This window comes from Schistocerca cancellata, chromosome 4 (assembly GCF_023864275.1).
Source record: "Schistocerca cancellata isolate TAMUIC-IGC-003103 chromosome 4, iqSchCanc2.1, whole genome shotgun sequence".
Classification (NCBI taxonomy): Eukaryota; Metazoa; Arthropoda; class Insecta; order Orthoptera; family Acrididae; genus Schistocerca; species Schistocerca cancellata.
In genome coordinates this window covers 920,603,201-920,622,232 of record NC_064629.1, presented here as the reverse complement: position 1 = coordinate 920,622,232, position 19,032 = coordinate 920,603,201, and the positions used below count along the sequence as shown (strand labels likewise).

Below are 19,032 nucleotides of genomic sequence, written 5' to 3'. Positions count from 1 at the left end.
GTTTAAAGTTATGTTCAGTTACGTTGTAGAATTAATCCTTGCATTGTCAAGTCCAAAGCATGTTAGAATGCACAAACAACTGAGGTTCGGCGTGTCGCATTTATTGGTGTTGCATAAACATAGCATGCATATCCAGTGAGTAAACTGCGTACTGACACTCGGCGAATGCTGACACGATGCCAATGAAGCAGCCTGGAATGAGCCTTACCTGTGGTTTCTTAATTGTCCTCGGTAGCGAGTTGTCAAATGTCCATCGTCTTCGTGTAATCTGGTTTTATGACAAGTTCATAAATAACATACGCAACACAGTATTTAGTTAATCTGACTGGTTTTCATTTTTATTATGATTCACAACATGATGACCAACTGGTCTGTAAGATGTCACTAATCGCTGGCAACACTTCCAATAAACTATGAAACATTTAGAGAATGGTAGCGCACTGTCACAGGCTAGTTCTGGCAGATGAATATTACAAACGTGGTTTTGGTTACATAGTTATCGAACACAACAGATATTCTGACAACTGACAGCAGTATGCAGGTGTTCACGTTGTTGACACAGAGAGATTAATAAAAAAGTTAAGGCAGACATCAACATTTACGTGATAGCCAATAGCTAGGCGCATACTGTTTATACATAGATGTTATTGCAATGATTTCGAAGCACAGACTCTCAATGATTCAAAAACTACATATTAACAAGAAGAGTGAGATGGACAGAGTTCTACTCATGGACTGAGGGTTCAGGGTCAGTGGGGGCGGGGGGGGGGGGGGGTATATAAAGATGGGTGTGTGGATATTTTGTGAAATCGGTAACTAAGCTAGCCTCTTAATAATGTTTACCAGTATGCTAGATATTTATAAAAGTATTAAAATTAATAGCAGCATGTGACTGATACACTGGACACCTACCTAGTGCTCTGTCGATTTTCATGTCAATTTCTCAGGTTAATAATTTCTCTAATGCAGTTAAGTTCTTAATTAGTGACTTATCTGGATAAACAAATGAATCATCTGACTCAGAAAATTTAGTGTAGCAAAAGCGTAGCGTCACAATAGGGAATAAATAAGATGGGCGCTAATAATGAGAGTAGTTTTGGTTGTGGGTAAGCTGTAATTGTGGATAATTACTTAATTAATGAGTTTTGTAAAAAGTAAATTGGATACCAAATAGAGAAAAATTAGGATTACCCACTCGCTTAGGTCTTTTTGTGAGTAAACTGTCATTAGTTCACATCATTTTGATGATTACCTGCCAATGGAAAAACTTCAGTTATTAATTTATCATAATTAACAGGATTTTAAGAAAAACTAAATATTCCGTTGCAATTAGAAGATTGTAAATCATAATGGGTCTAATAACATTAAATAAAATACTGTAAAAATCATAATTAGGAAATTTTAGATGCTTCAACTTTGTGACTTCACTTTCCTTCCTCCACCACTAGATTAGCGTCAGAAGCAAATCGAGCAACCAGCACCTCGATTTCAGTACTTCCAAAGCTGACGTGTGTGCTTCATTGTAAGAAAACGAAACACTTTCACGTGTCCTTATGATGCCATTTATTGTGCAGCTACCACTTTCGCGCTTCAGTGCTCATTCTTCAGGCCTTAGTTGACGCTGAAGGGGTTATCACGATTCATACACAGGGTGGTCCATTGATAGTGACCGGGCCAAATATCTCACGAAATAAGCATCAAACTAAAAACTACAAAGAACGAAACTCGTCTAGCTTGAAGGGGGAAACCAGATGGCGCTATGGTTGGCTCGCTAGATGGCACTGCCATAGGTAAAACGGATGTCAACTGCATTTTTTAAAATAGGACCTCCCAGTTTTTAATTACATGTTCGTGTAGTTCGTAAAGAAATATGAATGTTTTAGTTGGGCCACTTTTTTCACTTTGTGATAGATAGCGCTGTAATAGTCACAAACATATGGCTCACAATTTTAGACGAACATTTGGCAACAGGTAGGTTTTTTAAATTAAAATATAGAACGTAGGTACGTTTGAACATTTTATTTCGGTTATTCCAATGTGATACATGTACCGTTGTGAACTTATCATTTCTGAGAACGTATGGTGTTACAGCGTGATTACCTGTAAATACCACATTAATGCAATAAATGCTCAAAATGATGTCCGTCAACCAAAATGCATGTGGCAATACGTATAACACATTCCTCTTAACAGCGAGTAGTTCACCTTCCCCACAGAAAGAAATCCGGGGACGTCAGATCCGGTGAACGTGCGGGCCATGGTATGGTGCTTCGACGACCAATCCACTTTTCATGAAATATGCTATTCAATACCGCTTCAACCGCACGCGAGCTATGTGCCGGACATCCATCATGTTGGAAGTACATCGCCATTTTGTCATGCAGTGGAACATCTTGTAGTAACATTGGTAGAACATTACGTAGGAAATCAGCATACATTGCACCATTTAGATTGCCATCGATAAAATGGGGGCCAATTATCCTTCCTCCCATAATGCCGCACCATATATGAACCTACCAAGGTCGCTGATGCTCCACTTGTCCCAGCCATCGTCGATTTTCCGTTGCCCAATAGTGCATATTATGCCGGTTTACGATACCGTTGTTGGTGAATGACGCTTCGTCGCTAAATAGAACGCGTACAAAAAATCTGTCATCGTCCCGTAATTTCTCTTGTGCCCAGTGGCAGAACTGTACACGACGTTCAGAGTCGTCGCCATGCAATTCCTGGTGCATAGAAATATGGTACGAGTGCAACCGATGTTGATGTAGCATTCTCAACACCGACGTTTTTGAGATTCCCGATTCTCGCGCAATTTGTCTACTACTGATGTGCGGATTAGCCGCGACAGCAGCTAAAACAACTACTTGGGCCTCATCATTTGTTGCAGGTCATGGTTGACGTTTCACACTGGCTGAACACTTCCTGTTTCCTTAAATAACGTAACTATCCGGCGAACGGTTCGGACATTTGGATGATGTCGTCCAGGATACCGAGCAGCACACGCCCGTTGGACATTTTGATCACAATACATCAACACGATATCGACCTTTTGCGCAATTGGTAAACGGTCCATTTTAACATGGGTAATGTATCACGAAGAAAATACTGTCCGCACTGGCGGAATGTTACTTGACACCACGTACTTATACGTTTGTGACTATTACAGCGCTATCTATCACATAGCGAAAAAAGTGGTCCAACTAAAACATTCATATTTCTTTACGTACTACACGAATATGTAATAAAAAATGGGGGTTCCTATTTAAAAAGACGCAGTTGATATCCGTTTTACCTATGGCAGCGCATTCTAGCGGGCCAACCATAGCGCCATCTGGTTTCCCCCTTCAAGCTAGACGAGATTCGTTCTTCGTAGTTTTTTCGTTTGATGTTTATTTCGTGAGATATTTGGCCCGGTCCCTATCAATGGACCACCCTGTATACGATGCATCAATGGCCAACAACTGGTTTACGTAGACAACCTGTAACTGTGATGTCGTCTCTCCAACCATCAACTGGTTCGAGAAACGACATCACAGTTACAGGTAGTCCACATGAACCAGTTGTTGGCCGCTGATGCATCGTATATACAGATCGTGATAACCCCTTCAGCATCAACTAAGGCTTGAAGATGGTGCACTGAAGCACCGAAACTGGTGGCTACACAATAAATGACATCATAAGGACGGCTGTAGGTGTTTCATTTCCTTACAATAGTGAACGGTCGTAGTCCCCCAGACCTCCTGGCTCAAGGATGGACATACAAAAACTTGTTATTTGATCTTTTCCATATTTATACGTGCGTATTACGAAAATATACAGTTTCAGTCATACACCGCATTGAAAATCTCTCCAAATACAGTTTGTAGTGTCACAGTGACAGGACATCCGACTTCGGTATACCATTTGATGTCATATAGAAAACCATGTAACTATAATTTTGATAGTAACATATGGAAACAGCAGTACATGGCGTCACTCCCATCACGACTGTCGCATCACGTGCTGTGGCGTCAATTTAGTTTCATCTGGCATTATATGTACGAGTGGAACCAATTGCCAGACAAGAGAAAAACATTTGAAGTAGTGTAGCAAATGGAGTAAATCCACTTCGCTACGTTGCATTATCCCTACTGGATTATATAGAGAGGTACTGAAAACACTCGACTTGATAATCCATTGTGAAAAAAAATTCAAACATTTACCGTTCACAACTGACCATTTCACACCAACATTTTTACATGAATAATAAATATCGGATTCAAAAATTCCATGCAATATAAGAAATAGTAAATATGAATATAAAATTGAAAGTGTCCCTTGCTCTATATTACAGAAACACAGAACGTATAAATAAAAATTACAGTTTCTGATACAAAACTGTTTTAGAATGGTTTGACACTTCCTTGAATGATTTCTTTTTATACACGTTTTTAAGAAAACTCTTCAAGTTTTTCGAAGACGTTTTTGATTTAAATAAACAATGCCATTTAGTATGGCCTTTATCTGGTTTGATGTACTGAAAAAAAAATTCGATTTACAATATTTTTCATTCACTGCAGTGGTGAGTCTTAGCAAACATAAAGTTCTTGTTCGTCCCCATCAGCCATCAGTCGCTGAAGATCCCTCTCTATGGCGCTGCTACTCTTTCTTAAGTGTCCATCATTCCAATTGCCTATCCCTCAAGGCTCATACACATGTTTTATCATAACCTGCAAAAGATATTACTATTTTTTATATCAATTGATAATACATTACTCAGCGAAACTTAAGGACAGAATACATAAAGTAACGTAACATATTAACAACTCCGTGGAAATGAATGAAAGTGGGGGAACATGTTGCCAGCAGTCTGCTAGTCACGCACAGATAGTTGGACGTCAAATGGCGTGGGGTCAGAGCCAAAATGGGGCTGGCCCCAAAACATGAAACAGCTGAAAGAACGGGAAAAGACCGTGTGTTTCAATCAGCGAGCAGTTACGGTGGACTGTGTTGATTTTCTGCATTAGAGTATGGCCCAGAAACAGCATTTTGATAACTTCACATGAGGAAGAATCATCGAGAAACTGGAAGAAGGACGAAGCGTGATGAGGGTAGCCCAGAAGTTTCGTATTGCTCACAGCATTCTTTCACGTGCCTGGGGAGCGTTCTGAACCACAGGCTCTGCTGCCCAGGGGATAGGAGGTGGGCGACCATGGTCAACTACAGCATCAGACGATCAGAACAGTGTGCTACAGGTAAGAAGGGACTTCCATCAAAGAACACATGCTATTACTATCACATTTAACAGGACTGCAAGGCACGCAATCTCACGCTCCCCAGTGGCACGGCGACTGCATGGGGTGGGTCTCTTTGGCCGACGACCAGTATGTTGTGTTCTGTTGACAACTCACCATCAGTGGCACCGTTTACGATGGTGCTAAGAACATGGGGACTGGACTAATGAGGAGTTCGATCGCGTTCTCTTCTTGGATGAGATGAGATTTAGTCTGAGTACTGATTCTGGACGTACCCTCGTATGGCGAGAGGTGGGAACACGTAATCCACCCAGGAACATTGTTGAACACGATCGTTATGGTGGTCCAGGTATGAGGCGCACAATGTTGCACGGGCATACTGACCTCAAAATCTTTGAGCATGGTACACTCACTTATCGACGTTATTGTGACACTGTAATCCTTCACCATGGGCGTCTTTTCAGAGGTGTATTCAGCCCTGGCTTCATTTTTACTTAGGACAACGCGCGACTGCATCCAACACAGCGAGCGAAGATGCTCTTGGAACAAGAGGATCTTCTGTGAATGGACTGGCATGCCCATTTCCCAAACTTAAATTCCATGAATTATGTATGCGAAACATTGTGGAGACGTATTGCAGCACATCCAAATGCACCAACGACCATCTAGCAGTTGCCAACCACCCTTCTGGAGGAATGGAATGCCCTACCATAAAACTCCGCATCAACTTTGTGGCTATCATGGGAGCGCATTGCAGAGCATGAACTGCAATCTGTTGTGATCACACACCCTGTTAATAATAATTTCCCACCTTTTGTAATGTCCAGAGGATCATCGTACATTGATATGCCAAAACATTATGACCACTGCCCACTGCGACGTTGGATGCCATCTGGTGGCGTTGCGGGCACGTGACATGGTAAAAAAAGTATGTAAACAGACGAGGGGTCACCCTAGCAAAGATATGTCTGCAAATAGGGAAATACATTGAGTTAAGTAACTTTGAAAAAGGGCAGATTATTATTACGCAGAGCCTGTGAACTAATATCTCGGAAACGGCGAAACTGATCGAATGCGCACGTGCTACTGTCGTGAGCATCTATACAAAGAGATAGAAGAACAGTGAAAGTACTACAAGGCGCTGAATGGTTGGACGTCCAAGACTCTTCACAGACCGTGGGGTTCGGAGGCTTGTCTACTCTGTAAAGTAGAGTAGATGGTGATCTGTAGCAACTAAGCCCAAAGAGAACAATGTTGGTGCACGCACAAGTGTTTTGCAGCACACCGTTCATCGCACATTGTTGAACATGGAGCACCATAGCAGATCACCTCTATGTGTTAACATGTTGACTCAACGACATTGTCAATTACGATTGCAGTGGGCACACAGGTCCATCGGGATTCGACCGTCGATCAATAGAAACGTGTCGGCTTTTCGGGTGAATGACGACTTTGCTACGGTAGGTTGATGGTCGTCTCCACAAACGCCGTCATCGAGGTGAACGGCCGCTCTAAACGTGCTGCGCACCACGGACGCAGTTTGGTGGGAACGGTATTATGCTATGGGAGACATTCCCCTGCGCTTGCATGGGACCTATGGTAGCAATCGAAGACACGATGACAGCTGCGAACCACCTGCATCTCTTCACGCTTGATGTCTTATCCGACAGCGACGTAATCTTTCAGCAGTATAATTGTCTGTGACTCGGAGCCAGTACCGTGCTACAATGGTTTGAGGAACATTACAGTTGACTGACGTTGAAGTCTCGATGACCAAATTCGGCTTATGTAAATCCTGTGGAACCCACCTGGGTCGCTATGAGCGCCATTACCGCGTAAGCAAATCAGCGGAATTCATGACCTGTACGTAGATATTTAAAACCACATACCTCCACAAAACTACCAACAAATTGTCAGATCCCCGGTACGCCGAATCAGTGACGTATTTTGTTCCAAAGAAGGACAAACAGGCTATTAATCAGGTGGTCATAATGTTTTGGGTCATCGATGTAAGTAATGGTGACTTCAGTGAAGTTATTGACTTTGAATGAAAGAGTGAATTCTGGTCGTCTCATTGCGTATTTCTTTCAGTTACATTCTATGCTCTATGTATGGTAGAATCGTGCAAAAGTTACTTCCGTCCTTAAATTTTGCATATCAGTGTACATATTGAAGTACCATATAAACAAAATATTAAATACATAAAGTGGATGCAATCTCTCTTTCTTTTTTAAGATTCAAATTATTTTGAAATTAAAGCAAATTTCTTAAATTCTCAATTTCTACATGTTCAAAAACTGTAGCACTCCTGTTTTCTATTCCTATCAGCTCTTTATACATTCATTTTATTTGTTTGAAGTGATTAATCGCCAAGATGTTCCTCATAAGATGTTACCACTTGAAGTTGTCAGTAGAAAAACATAACAGACAGAGTTACGTCATAGAGTAGGTAAGTATAATACTATCCTGCAAATTTGTTGCAGAATATATTTAATAAGCTGTTAGACAAATTAGAGTTTCATTCAACTTTCTACCCAAAGTGTCAAAGTGCCTCGATCCATACAGATGCATTTTATAGCGAAACATATTCTCTTACATACAGTCGTATCTCATTAAATTCTTTTCTTACAATCATGTTAATTATATAGTGAATTTGCAAAATAAACTACCAAAAAGTCAGCTGCTGCTTTACATAATGCTTCCCAAGTTTCTCATCCTAAGTTTATTAACATCACCGCTGTATATATTGATTATTACTTCGATACTTCATATGGCTCAACGTATTTAATCGATTCTTTACTCCATTATCAATTTATTATTCCAACATTAAACAATAAATCCCTGATCAGTCTCATTCAAAAAGTGACTCTAAGGAAAAACATTCCACAGCAACAAACTGCAACATTACGAACAAAACTGTATTTCTTAAACAGACAAAATACTGGTTAATTACTTCACCTTAAAGAACACATTTCTCATCTCTCAAGCGCAAAGGGCAATATCAAGACAAACTTTTTTCTCAATAAACATTACTTTATGCAACATTACTTGTTTATTTAAACTTTCTATGGTCTGAAGTGGAATAGCGTGACATATTTTTACTGAAAAGGTGCTTCCTTGAAGATTATTGAACAACTTGTCAGTTGATCAAATTAGTTTAGCAAGATTCTTGCATATTGACAACAAATGGTACTGAATGTATCTGAAACCTTTCCTTTATTGCAGATGCATACGTTTCTATTAGATTTACATAATAATTTTTTTTTTTAGTTTTTCAATAGTGTCCTTGAACAAATATCACATTCTTTTACATTTTTGTCTTACTTCTAATTCTATGTTATTTTAAGCTGTTAAAGATTTGTTACTTCACACAGATCCTTATTAATAATAAATCCAAGGATAATATAAGACATTTGCACCAGTTTTAATTTGACATAGCATTGGCGTCCATCCCTTTTGATAATATTAGTATTCATTTGCATAGAAAAATACAATTACTAAAATAAACACTTGATTACATATAAATTCAAGATAGTAGAAGATGATTACGTTTTTCTTACAATCTATTGATACACTAGTTGGAGAAGAGAGTGATACCAGAAAGGAAATAGGAATCACCCAGCAGGGATGGCACTATTCGCCAAATATTCTGTTTGCTGAAGAGCGGTGAACCCCCTATCTGTTCTATATCATTTACTTCTAAAATATATTTCATTCTCTTCACAAAATCAGTTTTTTCCAAATTCACATGCGCTATACTGTCTTTTTTCATTTATAAGTATTTCACACACAACACAGTTTTAAACCAGTGATGTTATTTAGATCAAATATTGATTTGGATTTTGGATATGCCAGTTCATAAGCATTTTCATGGGTAGTTCCTGCAAGTTTAAATGGACTATGATATATGTGTAGAAATTTATTCATCTCTTCCTTTAGTCTACAGGACATCTAATTTACTGTGATCAGTACGAAACACCTATTTTAAAATTAGTTGGTTTCACCCTACTATCATGCCTCCTTTTCCTTCCCTTAATCCTTTTTTCATCATTTCTTTTGCCGTTCTAATCTTTTCATCCTGAGATGTCTCACCTAAAGTTGGAAACTCCATTTCTTCCCCAATAACGTTAGTCAGATTATGCTCAAATATTATTTCACAACAAGTAACACTAGTAGATTCATTCCAAAAGATATTTACTGTATTTTCAAAATTTAATACACTCCTGGAAATTGAAATAAGAACACCGTGAATTCATTGTCCCAGGAAGGGGAAACTTTATTGACACATTCCTGGGGTCAGATACATCACATGATCACACTGACAGAACCACAGGCACATAGACACAGGCAACAGAGCATGCACAATGTCGGCACTAGTACAGTGTATATCCACCTTTCGCAGCAATGCAGGCTGCTATTCTCCCATGGAGACGATCGTAGAGATGCTGGATGTAGTCCTGTGGAACGGCTTGCCATGCCATTTCCACCTGGCGCCTCAGTTGGACCAGCGTTCGTGCTGGACGTGCAGACCGCGTGAGACGACGCTTCATCCAGTCCCAAACATGCTCAATGGGGGACAGATCCGGAGATCTTGCTGGCCAGGGTAGTTGACTTACACCTTCTAGAGCACGTTGGGTGGCACGGGATACATGCGGACGTGCATTGTCCTGTTGGAACAGCAAGTTCCCTTGCCGGTCTAGGAATGGTAGAACGATGGGTTCGATGACGGTTTGGATGTACCGTGCACTATTCAGTGTCCCCTCGACGATCACCAGTGTTGTACAGCCAGTGTAGGAGATCGCTCCCCACACCATGATGCCGGGTGTTGGCCCTGTGTGCCTCGGTCGTATGCAGTCCTGATTCTGGCGCTCACCTGCACGGCGCCAAACACGCATACGACCATCATTGGCACCAAGGCAGAAGCGACTCTCATCGCTGAAGACGACACGTCTCCATTCGTCCCTCCATTCACGCCTGTCGTGACACCACTGGAGGCGGGCTGCACGATGTTGGGGCGTGAGCGGAAGACGGCCTAACGGTGTGCGGGACCGTAGCCCAGCTTCATGGAGACGGTTGCGAATGGTCCTCGCCGATACCCCAGGAGCAACAGTGTCCCTAATTTGCTGGGAAGTGGCGGTGCGGTCCCCTACGGCACTGCGTAGGATCCTACGGTCTTGGCGTGCATCCGTGCGTCGCTGCGGTCCGGTCCCAGGTCGACGGGCACGTGCACCTTCCGCCGACCACTGGCGACAACATCGATGTACTGTGGAGACCTCACGCCCCACGTGTTGAGCAATTCGGCGGTACGTCCACCCGGCCTCCCGCATGCCCACTATACGCCCTCGCTCAAAGTCCGTCAACTGCACATACGGTTCACGTCCACACTGTCGCGGCATGCTACCAGTGTTAAAAACTGCGATGGAGCTCCGTATGCCACGGCAAACTGGCTGACACTGACGGCGACGGTGCACAAATGCTGCGCAGCTAGCGCCATTCGACGGCCAACACCGCAGTTCCTGGTGTGTCCGCTGTGCCGTGCGTGTGATCATTGCTTGTACAGCCCTCTCGCAGTTTCCGGAGCAAGTATGGTGGGTCTGACACACCGGTGTCAATGTGTTCTTTTTTCCATTTCCAGGAGTGTATATGACTGACCCAAGCAGTAGGTTTCTTGCTATAATAGATATGACATAGCCTATTAATCTCGTTCTATGCGCTTTCACTCATACTCTTTGAGGAAAGCAAGTCGAAATATTTATACACTGAAGCGCCAAAGAAATTGGTATGGGCATTGGTATTCAAGTACAGAGGCAGAATACGGCACTGCGGTCGGCAATCCCTATATAAGACAACAAGTGTCTGGCGCAGTTGTTAGATCCGTTACTGCTGCTACAATTGCAAGTTATCGAGATTTAAGTGACTTTGAACGTGATGTTATCATCGGCGCACGAGCGACGGGACACAACATCTTCGGGGTAGCGATGAAGTTGGGATTTGCTGGTACCACAATTTTCATGAGTGTACTGTGAATATCAGGAATCCGGTAAAATATAGAATGAAACTTCCTGGCAGATTAAAACTGTGTGCACCGACCGAGACTCGAACTCGGGACCTTTGCCTTTCGCGGGCAAGTGCTCTACCATCTGAGCTACCGAAGCACGACTCACGCCCGGTCCTCACAGCTTTACTTCTGCCAGTACCTTGTCTCCTGCCAGGAAGTTTCATATCAGCGCACACTCCGCTGCAGAGTGAAAATCTCATTCTGGAAACATCCCCCAGGCTGTGGCTAAGCCATGTCTCCGCAATATCCTTTCTTTCAGGAGTGCTATTTCCGCAAGCTTCTGTAAAGTTTGGAAGGTAGGAGACGAGATACTGGCAGAAGTAAAGCTGTGAGGACCGGGCGTGAGTCGTGCTTCGGTAGCTCAGATGGTAGAGCACTTGCCCGCGAAAGGCAAAGGTCCCGAGTTCGAGTCTCGGTCGGTGCACACAGTTCTAATCTGCCAGGAAGTTTCATATCAGCGCACACTCCACTGCTGAGTGAAAATCTCATTCTCAAAACATAGAATCTCTGACATTGCTGATCTTACGAATTTATGAACAGCCCTGCAGGATTCATGGTGTCAGTTCTCTCCAGCACTACTTCAGACATTAGTCGAGTCCATGCTACATCGTGTTTCGGCACTTCTGCGTGTTGCGTGTTGCGTGTTGCGTGTTGGGGGGGGGGGGGGGGGGACGGAGGCACACGATATTAGGCAGTTGTACCAGTTTCTTTGGTTCTTCAGTGTATGATTGATTTTCTATATTCCTATACAATGTATGAATCGTTCAGAAATGTACTGAGGATTATTTGTCAATAGAGATTTTTGCACCGCCACATTGTGAAAATCTTTTTCTAATTTTTCTACTATAAATTTTGTGTTGACTTTTTTTATTGAGTAAAGCGTTACATATACTGGCAGAAAAAAATCAACACCTAGAAGGAGCCGTGCGATATAAACAAAACTGGCAGGCATGTTTCTATATCTGAAATATGATATCTATTGAAAATTCGCGCCAGTCGCATAAGAGAGGCGCTAGTAGCGCCACTTTGAGGGTACAAATCACGGTTTCTTTAAATACACACTGTAACGGTCGTGAGCGTTAGTTACCTTTGAGACTGTACATTGTGATTTATCGAAGGGGCAAGAATGCCTTTAAGACGACAAAGACGACATTATCAACACCTCACTGATTTTGAACGGGTTCGTGCAAGAGGGCTACGAGAAGCTGAGATACTGCAGGAAGACGTGACAGGAATGTAGCCACTGTACATGATTGCTGGTAATGGTGGTCACTAGAATGAACGGTTGCAAGTAAACCGGGCGCCAGGCGGTCATGTGGCACTACAGATAGAGAAGACCATCGTGTTTCGCATATGGCTGTGGCGCATTGTACTACATCTGCAGCAGCAATTTGAGCAGCAGTTGGCACCAAACGGACACAAATAACTGTTACAAATCGGTTACTTCAAGGACAGTTCCAAGCCAGACGCCCTGCACCACGCACCATCGACACTTGCGACTTCAGTGGTGTCAAGTGAGAGATCACTAGTGGGTGGAATGAAGATCTGCTGTGTTTTCTGATGAAAGCCACTTCTGCTTCGGTACCAACGATGGACGTGATTTGTTAGAAGGAGGCAACGTGAGTGCTTGCAACCAACTTGTCTGCAGCCTAGCACACTGGACCTACACCTGCAGTGGTCCATGGTGCGATTTCGTATGACAGCAGCAGCACTCTCGCAGTTATCCCACGCACTCTGACTGCAAATTTGTGCGTTAGTCTAGTGATTCGACCTGGCGTGCTGCAATTCATGAACAGAATTCCAGGAGGCGTTTTCCAACAGGATACTGCTCACCCACGTGCCTTTATCATAAGCCAACATACTCTACGGAGTGTCGACACGTTGCCTTGGCCTGCTCGGTCACCACATCTGTCTCCAGTCGAACACATATGGAACAACGTCGGACGACACCTCCAGAGTACCCAAAAACCACATGGACCGTCTTTGTATTGGCTGACCAAGTTCAACAGGCATGGAATTCTATCCCACAAACTGACATCTGGCACCTGCGCAACGCAATGCATGCACGTTTTCATGCTTGCATTCAACATTCTAGCGGTTGCACCGGTTATTAGTGTACCAGCATTTCACATTTTCAATGGCTTATCTCGCACTTACTTTAACCTGTGATCTTCCAGTGTTAATCACTTAAAAATGTTACTTAGACAAATTTATTCCCGAAATTTCATTACTTTACGTTAATTAATTTGCGGTGCTGCTTCCTTTTTCCGTCAGCGTCTTTTGAAAAGGCATCTAGTACTACAAAACTATGGTTACACCTACCAGCAGAAGTAGATAATAGTCCCAATAAATCTACTGCAACTAATTCCTTTGGACCATTAGAATGGGCAGAATGAATTAAACCTTTTTATGGCACTCAAGATCGGAGCGTGGAATGTCAGATCCCTTAATAGGGCAGGTAGGTTAGAAAACGTAAAAAGAGAAATGGATAGGTTAAAGTTAGGTATAGTGGGAATTAGTGAAGTTCGGTGGCAGGAGGAACAAGACTTATTGTCAGGCGAATACAGGGTTATAAATACAAAGTCAAATAGGGGTAATGCAGGAGTAGGTTTAATAATGAATAAAAAAAAATAGGAGTGCAGGTAAGCTACTACAAACAGCATAGTGAACGCATTATTGTGGCCAAGATAGACACGAAGTCCATGCCTACTACAGTAGTACAAGTTTATATGCCAACTAGCTCTGCAGATGAAGAAGAAATTGAAGAAATGTATGATGAAATAAAAGAAATTATTCAGATAGTGAAGGGAGACGAAAATTTATTAGTCATGGGTGACTGGAATTCGGTAGTACGAAAAAGGGAGAGAAGGAAACATAGTAGGTGAATATGGATTGGGGGTAAGAAATGGCCGGCCGAAGTGGCCGTGCGGTTAAAGGCGCTGCAGTCTGGAACCGCAAGACCGCTACGGTCGCAGGTTCGAATCCTGCCTCGGGCATGGATGTTTGTGATGTTCTTAGGTTAGTTAGGTTTAACTAGTTCTAAGTTCTAGGGGACTAATGACCTCGGCAGTTGAGTCCCATAGTGCTCAGAGCCATTTTTTTGGTAAGAAATGGAAGAGGAAGCCACCTGGTAGAATTTTGCACAGAGCGCAACTTAACCATAGCTAACACTTGGTTCAAGAATCATAAAAGAAGGTTGTATACGTGGAAGAAGCCTGGAGATACTGACAGATTTCAGATAGATTATATAATGGTAAGACAGAGATTTAGGAACCAGATTTTGAATTGCAAGACATTTTCAAGGGCAGATGTGGACTCTGACCACAATCTATTGGTTATGAACTGTAGATTAAAACTGAAGAAACTGCAAAAAGGTGGGAATTTAAGGAGATGGGACCTGGATAAACTGACTAAACCAGAGGTTGTACAGAGTTTCAGGGAGAGCGTAAGGGAACAAATGGCAGGAATAGGGGAAAGAAATACAGTAGAAGAAGAATGGGTAGCTTTGAGGAATGAAGTAGTGAAGGCAGCAAAGGATCAAGTAGGTAAAAAGACGAGGGCTAGTAGAAATCCTTGGCTAACAGAAGAAATGTTGAATTTAACTGATGAAAGGAGAAATTATAAAAATGCAGTAAATGAAGCAGGCAAAAAGGAATACAAACGTCTCAAAAATGAGATGGACAGGAAGTGCAAAATGGCTAAGCAGGGATGGCTAGAGGACAAATGTAAGGATGTAGAGACTTGTTTCACTAGGGGTAAGATAGATACTGCCTACAGGAAAAGTAAAGAGACCTTTGGAGAAAAGAGAACCACTTGTATGAATATCAAGAGCTCAGATGGAAACCCAGTTCTAAGCAAAGAAGGGAAAGCAGAAAGGTGGAAGGAGTATATAGAGGGTCTATACAAGGGTGATGTACTTGAGGACAATATTATGGAAATGGAAGAGGATGTAGATGAAGATGAAATGGGAGATACGATACTGCATGAAGAGTTTGACAGAGCACTGAAAGACCTGAGTCGAAACAAGGCCCCCGGAGTAGACAACATTCCATTGGAACTACTGACGGCCTTGGGAGAGCCAGTCATGACAAAACTCTACCATCTGGTGAGCAAGATGTATGAAACAGGTGAAATACCCTCAGACTTCAAGAAGAATATAATAATTCCTATCACAAAGAAAGCAGGTGTTGACAGATGTGAAAATTACCGAACAATCAGTTTAATAAGCCACAACTTCAAAATACTAACACGAATTCTTTACAGACGAATGGAAAAACTAGTAGAAGCCGACCTCGGGGAAGATCAGTTTGGATTCCGTAGAAATACTGGAACACGTGAAGCAATACTGACCTTACCACTTATCTTAGAAGAAAGATTAAGGAAAGGCAAACCTACGTTTCTAGCATTTGTAGACTTAGATAAAGCTTTTGACAATGTTGACTGGAATACTCTCTTTCAAATTCTGAAGGTGGCAGGGGTAAAATATAGGCAGCGAAAGGCTATTTACAATTTGTATAGAAATCAAATGGCAGTTATAAGAGTTGAGGGGCATGAAAGGGAAGCAGTGGTTGGGAAGGGAGTGAGACAGGGTTGTAGCCTCTCGCCGATGTTATTCAATCTGTATATTGAGCAAGCAGCGAAGGAAACAAAAGAAAAATTCGGAGTAGGTATTAAAATCCATGGACAAGAAATAAAAACTTTGAGGTTCGCCGATGACATTGTAATTCTGTCAGAGACAGCAAAGGACTTGGAAGAGCAGTTGAACATCGACAAAAGCAAAACGAGGATAATGGAATGTAGTCGAATTAAGTTGGGTGATGTTGAGTGTATTAGATTAGGAAATGAGACACTTAAAGTAGTAAAGGAATTTTGCTATTTGGGGAGCAAAGTAACTGATGATGGTCGAAGCAGAGAGGATATGAAATGTAGACTGGCAATGGCAAGGAAAGCGTTTCTGAAGAAGAGAAATTTGTTAACATCGAGTATAGATTTAAGTGTCAGGAAGTCGTTTCTGAAAGTATTTGTATGGAGTGTAGCCATGTATGGAAGTGAAACATGGACGATTAATAGTTTAGACAAGAAGAGAATACAAGCTTTCGAAATGTGGTGCTACAGAAGAATGCTGAAGATTAGATGGGTAGATTACATAACTAATGAGGAGGTGTTGAATGGGATTGGGGAGAAGTTTGTGGCACAACTTGACTAGAAGAAGGGATCGGTTGGTAGGACATGTTCTGAGGCATCAAGGGATCACCAATTTAGTATTGGAGGGCAGCGTGGAGGGTAAAAATTGTAGAGGAAGACCAAGAGATGAATACACCAAGCAGATTCAGAAGGATGTAGGTTTCAGTAAGTACTGGGAGATGAAGAAGCTTGCACAGGATAGAGTAGCATGGAGAGCTGCATCAAATCAGTCTGAGGACTGAAGACCACAACAACAACAACAACAACAACTGACTTTTATCACATCCAACTAATCTTTTCTTGACCCTTCTCCACAAATTATTAAATATTACTGTTTCCAGTATTTTAGTTATTATTTTGTAGTCCCATAATACTAAAAGCTTACATGTAAATAATGGATTAGTGTATCTACATGCTGTTCATGGAAACATAGATTCCAGTCTAGCTATTCTAAGGATATCCTTCTGAACAATAAACCCTTATGAATGATGTAATGTAATGTAATTTACAGATTCTTCTGTTTAATTTCCCATCCTTCAACTATTATAAATAAAACAATCTTACCTGTCCCCCATTCATGCCTGACCATTATTATTCCTTTTCCCGACTGGGGGTTTGGATAAAAATTTTCTTTTACATTGACTTTCCCTTTCATGTATTTTATTTCCAGGTCAAATTGTTGCAAAAACATTGCCCATCTAGTCAGTCTCTATATTTATCTACATTGTTGTAGAAAACTTAAAGCTTTGTGATATTTGTATACTATTACTTTATGGCCTAACAAATACCTTTTGAAATTTTGAAACACATATAGTGTTGCAAATGCTCCCAAATCCGATATGTAATAGTGTTTCTCATGTTCACATAAAGTGCTGCTGGCACAGGGAATTGTTTTGTGGCCCACACCTTTACCTGTTTCGGCTATTTGAAATATTTCAACCTCAAAACCCCAATAACTTGAATTAGTATTTATACAAAAAGGCAAAGAAAATCTAGATGGTACTACAATGGGCTGTTGATTTGTTAACTTTTCAAATTTCAGTTTCACAAACAAATTTTCTTTAACAAATTACTCAGACATGGAGGGTTAAAAGGTTGGTCAGTCACAAATTTCCTATAATATCAAAATATCCCAAACACTGCCTTATACTCGTTTTTGCTTTTAATTTTCTTGGGTCAGGTTATATCCCCTATTCATTAATTGTGTGGTGAAGAAATTAATTTTTTTCTCAATTCTGATGTATTTAATTTGTGTTTCATTCTCCCAGTCTGAACTGCTATTAGTACTTCATTTAAAGTCTTACAGTGATCGTACCAATCATAATTAAAAATCAAAATGTCACATATGTGCACCGTTACTTTACTGAGTAATTCATTTCCCAAAATTTTGTCAATAGCTCTAATAAAAACATAAACAGAAAAATTTAACTCAATTAGAACCACACTGTCCTGATGATAATTTTTTGTCTACAAATGCTGTATGAGGTCTGGATTCTTTAGTTAGACTGATGTTCCAGTAACTACAGTTTACATCACAAGAAGTGAAAAATTTAGAATCATGAAATGTTTGTAAAATCTCAGCGATGTTGGCAGGCCTGCTCTTTCCCTTAGCACCACTTCATTTAATTTTCTAGCTTCCATCACCACTCTGGCAACCCCATTCATTTCTCCAACTATTAATGGGTCGTTGTTAGATCTTTCATTTATCCTCCATTTCGGCATCTTATGAATTTCTTTCGTATAGTCGCCTTTTTTTAAACTTGAATAGCACATGGTTTAATGGAGAAAGGTTTATAGGGTTTCAGTTTTAGTGTACATTCAATATCCTTCACAATATCTGGTTTGTCAGAAAAAAACATTAATATCCTGCATGACAATTTCCTCTGATTCCTCTCTTTCTCTGTATGATATACTTTCAATCTTTTCTTTTACTTCTACTTCCATGCTTTTCTCATCGAATTCCATAGTTCCCTCCCTGCAGCTAAATACCTAAAAGCAAAAGCAAATCTAATTCATCATGTTCCTCCACAGACACTTCCTCTAGAAAGGTTACATCATTTAAATTTTCGTAATATATAAAACTAAATTTTGCTGCAACAAAATCGTTTTCAACATTCTATATACACAAAAATTCTGCTCCCAATATTAATTCTATACTCAAATCTGTAATTCCTAAAAATTTACATTCCACTTCAGTTCCATAGTTAATAGCACTTCCTGTTTAATACTTTTTGATATTTTTCCTGTGACTCCTATTATTCTGATTCCTGAAAGGGGAAATACTAAGACACCTTCTATATTCTTAAATGACTTGTACCATATTTCTGATATTTTGTTCAAATCATTCCCACTGTCTAACGAACATGCAACTGTAATATCTCGTAGATTTTCCAAAACCATACGTTGATATACTTTCTTACCATTCAATAACTTACCTTCCTCATGTAACAAATCCCCATTAATTTTTTCTCTGGAAAAACTACCATTTTGATCATCAAAATTATCACCCACCTTAACACTTTAATGATACATAGCATTATTTTATTCCTCATC

General features: G+C 40.9%; 1 protein-coding gene and 2 non-coding genes across 3 annotated transcripts in view; 1 reads left to right on the top strand and 2 right to left on the bottom strand.

The window, feature by feature from the left end:
* LOC126184505 (uncharacterized) overlaps positions 1 to 19,032 on the bottom strand; it is a 240,571-nt gene that overhangs the window by 160,480 nt on the left and 61,059 nt on the right. The window lies entirely within an intron of this gene.
* Positions 11,319 to 11,392, bottom strand: Trnas-cga (transfer RNA serine (anticodon CGA)). Its single transcript has one exon. It is a non-coding gene; the product is annotated as a tRNA-Ser (tRNA).
* On the top strand, positions 11,646 to 11,719 carry Trnas-cga (transfer RNA serine (anticodon CGA)). The gene has a single exon. It is a non-coding gene; the product is annotated as a tRNA-Ser (tRNA).